This window comes from Colobus angolensis, unplaced genomic scaffold (genome assembly GCF_000951035.1).
Source record: "Colobus angolensis palliatus isolate OR3802 unplaced genomic scaffold, Cang.pa_1.0 Scaffold309, whole genome shotgun sequence".
In the NCBI taxonomy this organism is placed as follows: domain Eukaryota; kingdom Metazoa; phylum Chordata; class Mammalia; order Primates; family Cercopithecidae; genus Colobus; species Colobus angolensis.
In genome coordinates, this window is record NW_012116366.1 from 1629660 (window position 1) to 1639188 (window position 9529).

Sequence of the window (9529 nt, forward strand, 5' to 3'; positions counted from 1 at the left end):
TTGGGAGGCCAAGGCCAGTGGATCACCTGAGGTCAGGAGTTCGAGACTAGCCTGGCCAATATGGTGAAACCCCATCTCTACTAAAAATACAAAAACTAGCCAGGCGTGGTGGCACATGCCTGTAATCCCAGCTACTTGGGAGGCTGAGGCAGAAGGTTTGCTTGAGCTGCAGAGGTCGATGCTGCAGTGAACTGTGATCATGCCACTGCACTCCAGCCTAGGCAACAGAGTGAGATTCTGTCTCAAAACATATGAATAAAAATAACCTCAAAGCCATTAGACCTAAAGTGATTGTCTATTAAACTATCTCTTGGGGAAAGTAACATTTCCCTCAATATCCACCTTTATTCAAATTATCCTATGCTTTAAAATAATTGGTACCCCCTCTCCTCTCTTTGCAAGAACCAGTTGTCCCTTTTTTCCTTTAATTCTTTTGTGGTTGCTGAAGAGTTTTATTTCGTCTTCAGGCAGTATAATGAGCCAAGGAATTCCAATGAGTATGAATGCAGGTTGTCTGGCAGCTCCTGGACAGCCAGGGTTGTCCCCGGGAAAAGGTGCCCTCTGAGCTGGCTGACGGTTCCCCTTAACTGAGTAAACAGTCAGGAAGAGGGCCTTGCAGTCCTAAGTCAGAACCCAGGTCCCCTTTCATTAAAGTCCTGCTGAAAATCATCCTGGGAAAATAGACAGTCCTACAAAAAATAAACATGAGGGAATTATAAGCCAGCCAGATATTGATTTGGGTTGACATCACTTCCATGGATCACTTCATCCATCCATTCATTTATTGATCCATTTATTCAACAATTATTCACTGAAAGCCCACAAGGGACAAGGACTGATAGGTACTAGGGGTATGGTGCTAAACAAAACAAGACAGTCTTTGCTCCATTCGAGCTGTATTCTAGTGGGGAGACAGCCAGTAAACAGTAAAATGTAACTTGTAGACTGAACTGTGTCCCCCTCCAAATTCATACAGCAAAGCTCTAAATGCAACTGTGATATGTTTGAAGACAGAGTCTTTCCAGGAAGTAATCAAGGTTAAATGAGGTCATAAGAGTGAGGCCCTTATGATGGGATTTGTGCCCTTTACAAGAAAAGACACCAAAGAGCTCTCTTCCTCTGTACCACGTAAGGACACAGAAAGAAGGTGGCCTTCTAAAAGCCAGAGAGTCCCTCACCAGAAACCAAACATGACAGCACCTTGGACTTCCAGCCTCCAGAACCATGAGAAAATTGATTTCCATTGTTTAAGCCATGCAGTGTGTGGTATTATTGTGTTATGCCCACCTGAGCAGACTAATACAATAACATAATATTAGGAAATGATCAGAACTATGAAGGAAATCATGTAAGGTAGAGGGATAGATAGGTAGGCAGTGGCGGAATGGAAAGTGGCACTGAGTATGGGGACCAGGAAAGGCCACCAGGGAAGACCATTCCAGATGGAAGTATTTCAGGGGCAATTCTCTGACATGGGGACAAAAATGGGGCATGTGAAAAACAGCCAGAAAGTCTCTGCAGCCTGAGCATATTGGGCAGGGTATGGATGAAAGTAAACAGAGACAGAGAGGAAACCAGGGACCAGTTCATTCTGGCTACACAGGCCATGGCAAGGACTTCAGATTTTGTTCTAAGTGGGATAGAAAGCTACTGGAAGTCTGTAAGCAGGAGAGTGACATATATGATTTACCTTAAAAGGATCACTATTACATAGGAAAGAGACTGTAGGAGAGAAGGACTGGAAGCTGGAAAACAATGATGAGGTTGGTTTAATTTTCCAGGTAAAAGAAGATGGGGACGTGGGCTAGTGGGGTGGGGATGGAAGAGGTGAGAAATTGTTGGATTTAGAGTCTATTTTTAAAATAATTCAGGATTTGTCAATAGGTTGGATATGGCGTGCAAGAGAAAGAAAAGAGTCAAGGATGCCAAATTGAGCTGTGCAGCTGGGTTACTGCAGTGCTTTTTACAGAGATGATAAAATGGTAAGAGGAATTCATGTGGTAGAGAACAGAGTTGAGTCAAGGGTTGTTCTGCACATGTTACATTTTGGGATGCCTGTTAGACACACAAGTGGAAATGTTAAATAGGCAACTTGATAGACCAGCATGGAGTGAAGGGAAAGATCAGGACTGGAAATAGAAAAGTGAGTGTCATTAGCATTTAAACAAAGTTGAAAGCAGAAGGCTGAGTATTATCGTAATTACTACCAGCACCTGCTTCTCAATTTACAGATCCTTCTTTAGGGATGCAGGAGGGAATGAAAAGCTATTTTTCAATCTTCCTGTTCCACCTTTCCCTTCTCTACCCCCTCAAGATTACCCCATCCAGCTTCAAGTGGCCACTGTCTGCTATTCCTGGAAGTGACTTTGCCTCTCCCGTCCTGCTTTTAGTGAATATAGGAGAAAAAATGTGTGTCTGTCTGAGAGATTAAAAGATCCCATTACAGCCTTCATCCTCATTACTTTATATGTTGCCACTGATCTGTGAATGACAAAGGTGGCCTTGAAAGCGGGGGCTCTGTAAACTGACCTGGCTGGATTATGGAGTGTCATTTAAGTAAGAGCTGTTATCACAAGTCAGATATGGAGGGGACCCTGAGACTGCAACACCCAAGAGGAGCTACTGGTGGGCTAGACTAGAGGTCTTCCAAATGAACGGTGAGTACCATGGATACAAATAAGAGAGTGGTTTATAGTTGCTCACTTTTCATGCTCCTAAAACTGACCTGTCTGAGAAATATACCTCTTCCCACATCAGAAAAGAATTCCCACCTTGCATCTTACTAGGGTGCATTGCTCCTGGACATAAAAAGCTACTAACTAAGGAACTATGAAAAATATTAATTTCAAAGGGTCATCTCTAAATTCCTTATCAATGAACCATGATTTTGTGTCCTCCCCAGCGTACACACACAACGTATCACCAAGTCTGAAATGTGCATTTTTTTCACATTGTAACTTCTCTGAAATTGATATGTCTTCCCACCATGTGAGCTCAATAGCTATTGCTATTACCTGCACGTGCGCAGTATCAAGAACACCACATTTGGCTGGGTGCTGTGGCCCACACCTGTCATCCCAGCACCTTGGGAGGCCAAGGCAGGAGGATCACTTGAGTCCAGGAATTCAAGACCAGCCTGGGCAACATGGTGAAACTCTATCTCTACAAAAAAAAAAAAAATTAGCAGGGCATAGTGGCACATGTCTGTAGGCCCAGCTACTCAGGAGGCTGAGATGGGAGGATCGCTTGAGCCTGGAAAGTCAAGGCTGCAGTGAGCTGTGATAACGCTAATGCGTTCCAGCCTGGGCGACAGAGTGAGACCCTACATCAAAAGAAAAAAAAAAAAGAGTACCACATTCAGAACGTGTTGAATGGGTATCAGCATATTGGTGTGATAGTGGAACATTATTTTACCTCCTAGGAAGCTAAGAGTTATAGGGAAAGGGTGAAGAGGAGGTTAATAAATCAGATTAGGTTAACAATATTCCCGAAGCAGTAGACAAAACACTCGTTCTACAGGTCAAGTAGATGAGTTTCTAAATGTAAACCCACAACCCACAGATTGACTCCTCATTGCCAATTCAATTTTGACTCCTAGAAAGGCTCCTGTAGGGAAGTCCATAAAGAAACACTCTATTCTCAGTTGTTTCTTCTTCTTCTTCTTCTTTTTTTTTTTTTTTCTGAGATGGTGTTTTACTCTTGTTGCCCAGGCTGGAGTACAACAGTGCAATCTTGGCTCACTGCAACCTCCACCTCCCAGGTTAAAACGATTCTCCTGCCTCAGCCTCCCAAGTAGCTGGGAATACAGGCATGTGCCACCACACCCAGCTAACTTTTGTATTTTTAGTAGAGATGGGGTTTCGCCATGTTGACCAGACTGGTCTCCAACTCCTGACCTCAGGTGATCTACCCTCCTCAGCCTCCTAAAGTGCTGGGATTACAGGCGTGAGCCACGGCACCCGGCCCTGTTTCTTTTTATTTTATAATTTTTTTAAGAGATAGGGTCTCACTGTGTTGCCCAGGTTCAAGTGATTCTGGACTGGAATTATAGGCGTGAGCCACTGCACTTAGTCCCAGCTCTGTTTCTAATTTGCTAGGTTGCCCTGATGGAGTCTTCCTCCATATTACTTTCCTTGAACACACAGAGGTTGGGGAGTAACCCATAAAATGAATCTGCTCTTCAAAAGTTAGATGATATGATTTCAACAGAAGAGAATGTAAAATATGTACGTTCTGATTACAACTATGTACACATGCACATTTATATAGTAATAAAGTTCAGGAATAAATTTTAAATAACAACAATCTTGTTTTTTTTTTTCTTTCTGAGACAGGGTCTAGCTCTGTCACCCACACTGGAGTGCACTGGTACAATCACAGCACACTGCAGCCTCAACCGTCTGGGCTCAAGCCATCTCCCCATCTCAGCCTCCCAAGTAGCTGGGACTACAGGTGTGCACCACCATACTTGGCTTTTCTTTTGTAATTTTTGGAGAGACACGTCTTACCATATTGCCCAGGCTAGTCTCGAACTCCTGGGCTCAAGCTATCCTCCCACGCTGGCCTCCCAAAATGTTAGGATTATAGGTGTGAGTAACTGCATCTGACCCACAATCTTCCTTATTGAAAAATTTTAAACAATGCTGCCTTAGATACTCCCTAACACATCTCCGCTTTAACAATCCAGCAGTTCATTGAGGTGCTCTCCTCTCTCTGTAGACTCTTCTACATAAGGCTTTGATACTGCATGGAAGTAGACTACTTTCTACACATAAGCACTTTTGCTGCTATCTCTCTCTCTCAGCAATTGACAGCTTATCAATGAGACAAAAAATAAATCAGTAATAATATATATTTGAATTATATAATCAGTGGATGGGGCACAAAACCAAAAGGTTCTTTGCTACCATCCCTCAACCCTCCAAAAAAGAATTCCACAATCAATAAGATTGAACTACCTGACATACAGAGAACATTTTAGCCAATAATTAGAAAATAGCATGTTTTTTCAAGCATATTCAGATCACTTGCACAAACTGTCCATATACTGAAGCATAAAGCAAATCTCAAGTAATTTTCAAGGATTGGAATCATATAGATCTCACTGTCTGGCCATAATCTCATTACATTGGAAATCAATAAGTGATAGATACTCTTTCAGAAATTAAGAGAATCACTTCTAAATAACTTATGGATCCAATGAAAAAAAAATATGATGCAAATTAGAGAATACTCAGAACTGAATGATGAGATCATACTGAAGTAAATTGCCTTATTGTTCCAAATAGTTTCTGCTTTACGCTGTGAAAGAATGATAGATCCCAGACCGGGTGCAGTGGCTCAAGCCTGTAATTCCAGCACTTTGGGAGGCCAAGGCCAGTGGATCACCTGAGGTCAGGAGTTCGAGACTAGCCTGGCCAATATGGTGAAACCCCATCTCTACTAAAAATACAAAAACTAGCCAGGCGTGGTGGCACATGCCTGTAATCCCAGCTACTTGGGAGGCTGAGCCAGGAGAATCACTTGAACCCAGGAGGTGGAGGTTGCAGTGAGCCAAGATCGCGCCACTGCACTCCAGCCTGGGTGACAGAGCAAGACTGTCTCAAAAAAAAAAAAAAAGAATGATACATTCCAACCCATTGCTGTGTCCTTTCAGTGTTCACCCTGTGAGAAGATTTCTATTTTCCACACACTGACATCATGCTTGGGCATTTGCCTTGCTTTGATCAATGAAATGTGAGTTGATTGATATGTGCCACTTTTGACCATATGTCTGTAAAAGCCACTACTTTTCCTTCTGCCCTAGATTGGGATGGCACGGATAACTATGTCTTCAGTGTGGATCCCAGAATGAGGCAGAGTCACAGTCAATTCATGGTCAACATGTAAGAAAGAAGTTTTAGTTGTGGCAAGCCAATAAAATTGGTTTGAAATTGCTTGTTACCACAGCACAACTTAGCCACAGTTAACTGATACAAATATCTATCAAAACATCTAGTTGGAATAGTACTGAAAGTCCTGGCCAGAGAAATTAGGAAAGGGAAAGAAATAAAAGGGATGGAAGTAGGAAAATAAGAATAAATTGTCTCTGTTTGCAGACAACATGATCTTATATGGAAAATGCTAAAGACTCCATCAAAAATTTTCAAAACTAATAAATGAATTCAGTAAAGTTACAGGACACAAAATCCAACATAGAGAAACCAATGGCATTTCTATACACTAACAAACTATTCCAAAAAGAAATTAAGAAAACAATCCAGGCCAGGAGCAAGGCTCACGCCTGTAATCCCAGCATTTTGGGAGGCTGAGGTGGAAGGATCACTTGAGCCTGAAAGTTCGAATCCAGCCTGGGCAACACAGTGAGACTCCGTCTCTACAAAATAAAAAATTAAAATTGGCAAATTGGCTGGGCATGGTGGTGTGTACCTGTAGTCCCAGCCACTTCGGAGGCTGAGGTGGGAAGATTGCTTGAGGCCCGGAGGTCAAGGCTATATGACTGTGCCACTGCACTCCAGCCTAAGCAACACAGCAAGACCCTCTCTCAAAAAAGAAAAGAAAAGAAAAAGAAAACAATTTACTATGGCTACAAAAATAATATTTAGGAATAAATTTAACAAAGAAGGTGAAAAATCTATAATCCAAAAACTATAAAGCATTGATGAAGAAATTGAAGAAATCATAAATAAAAAGAAAGATATCCTGTCTTCATGGATTGGAAGAATAATATTGTTCAAATGTCCATACCACCCAAAGCAATCTACTACTCAAAGGATTCAATGCAATCTATTAAAATTCCAATGACATGTTTCACAAAAATAAGAAACAGTATCCTACACTCCTATGTTTACTGCAGCATCATTCACAATAGCCAAGATATGGAATCAACCTAAGTATTCCTGAACAGATGAATGGATAAAGAAAATGTGGTGTATAAACACAATGGAATACTATTCAGCCTTAAAAAAGAAGAAAATCCTATTATTTGCAACACCATGGATGAGCCTGGAGGACATTATGTTAAGTGAAATAAGCCAGGCACAGAAAGACAAATACCTTCTGATATCACTTACATGTGGAGTCTGAAAAAGATTAACTCATAGAAGCAGAGTAGAATGGTAGTTACCAGGCTTAGTGAGTGATGTGGCACTGGGGGATGCTGATCAAAGAATACAAAATTTCAGTTAGGAAGAATAAGTTCAAGAGATCCATTGCACAACATGGTGATTATGATGAATAACAAGGTATTTATACTCAAAAATTGCTGAGAGTAGATGTTAAGTTTTCTCACCACAAAAAAATGGTACGTGAGGTAATGCGTATGTTCATTAGCTTGATTTAGCCATTCCACGATGAATACATATATTGAAACATCATGTCATACGCTAACATGGTTTGGATGTGTGTCCCCTCCAACTTTCATGTTGCATGTGATTCCCAGTGTTGGAGATGGGGCCTGGTGGGACGTGTTTGGGTAACAGAGGTGGATCCCTCATGAATGCTTGGTGCCATCCTGGCAGTAATGAGTGAGTTCCTGCGAGGTCATGTGAGATCTGGTTGTTTCTGGGACCTCCCCCATCTCTCTCTTGCCCTCACTGTCTCCATGTGATACACTAGCTCCCCACTTGCCTTCTGCCATGACTGAAAGCTTCCTTGGGCCTCACCAGAAGCAAAGCAGATGCTGATGCCATTCCTCTTGTACAGCCTGCAGAACTGTGAGCCAATTAAACCTATTTTCCTTATAAATTACCCAGCCTCAGGTATTTTGTATAGGAATGCAAGAATGGACTAATACATGCACCATAAATATATTTGGTAAGGTGGGCCAAGAAAAGAAAAAAAGAGGGCTGGGCATGGTGGCTCCCAGCATTTTGGGAGGCTGAGGTTGGTGGATCGCCTGAGGTCAGGAGTTCGAGACCAGCTTGGACAACATGGTGAAACTCCGTCTCTACTAAAAATACAAAAAATAGCTGGGCAGGGTGGTGTGTGCCTGTCATCTCAGCTACTTGGGAGGCTGAGGCAGGAGAATTGCTTGAACCTGGGAGGCGGAGGTTGCAGTGAGCCAAAATCACGCCACTGCACGCTCCAGCCTGGGCAACTGAGACTCCATCTCAAAAAAAAAGAAAAGAAAAAAGAGAAGGCATACAAAAATAAGAAAGGGAATGAAAAAGGTGGCAAAACTCAGATTCTGTACAGAATTAACAGACATTACAGAATATGGTGAATAACTTTATGCCAAGAAGTTTGAAATACATGTAAAATGGGAAAAAATTCTTAGAAAATATATTACTGTATTATATTACATATAAAATACTAATACTAGTATAATAATTTAAAAACTAGATAAATTGTACAACCATTGTAGTAATTGAATCAAGAGATAAAAATTTTCCTCCAAAGCAAACAGCAGCACAGATTGTTTCACAGGAGGGTTCTATCAAAGATTAAAGGGAAAAATAATTCCAATTTTAAACAAATTGCTCCATATCATGGAACATGAAGTTACATTTCTCACCCATTTTATGAAACCAGGATGAACAGACAAGAGAATTACGAGAAGCGAAAATTGCAGGGTTACTTCTTTATGAACAGATGCAAAATCTTAGAATATTAGCAAATTGACCTAGTATTTTTTTTTTTTTTTTGACAGGGTCTCACTTTGTCACTCAAGCTAAGAGTGCAGTGGTGCAATCACAGCTCACTACAGCCTTGACTTCTGGGGCTCAGCAGTACTCCCACCTCAGCCTCCTGAGCAGCTGGGACTACATATGAGTGCCACCATGCCTAGTTTTTTTTTTTTTTTTTAGAGACAGGGTGCCACAAATTCAGGCTCAAACCATGTTCCCACTTCAGGCTCCCAAAATGCTGGGATTACAGGTGTGAGCCACCATGCCCAGCCTTGATTTAGTAGTGTTTAAAAAAAATCATTGCCAAAATGAGAAAAATCATATGATCATCTCAACAGATTCAGAAAAGTCACTCAATAAAATTGAACCCTCTGCCATAACAAAAGCTCTTAATAAACCAGGAACAAAAGAGAATCTTCTTAACCTGATAAAGGGTGTCTAACAAAAACCTACAACACTGTCAGAGTTGATGAAAATTTCAAATCGACAACCAGAATGGAGGCCTAGTGTTAACACTTCTGTTCAACCTTGTACTGAATTTCTAGCTAACCATATAAGACAAGAAAAGGGGGAGGTGTAAGGCTTAGAATGGAAGAAACAAAACCATTATTGCCAAATGCAGTGCCTCACACCTGTAATCCCAACACTGGGATGCCAAGGTGGGCGGATCCTTTAAGTTCAGGAGTTAGAGACCAGCCTGGGCAACATGGTGAAACCCTGTCTCTACAAAAAAATACAAAAATTAGGAGGGTGTGGAGGTGCCCACCTGTAGTCCCAGCTACGCGGGAAGCTGAGATGGAAGGATCACTTGAGGCTTAGGTTGTAGGGAGCTGAGATTGCATCACTGCACTCCAGCCTGGGCAACCGAGCAAGACTCTGCCTCAAACAAATAAACAAACAAA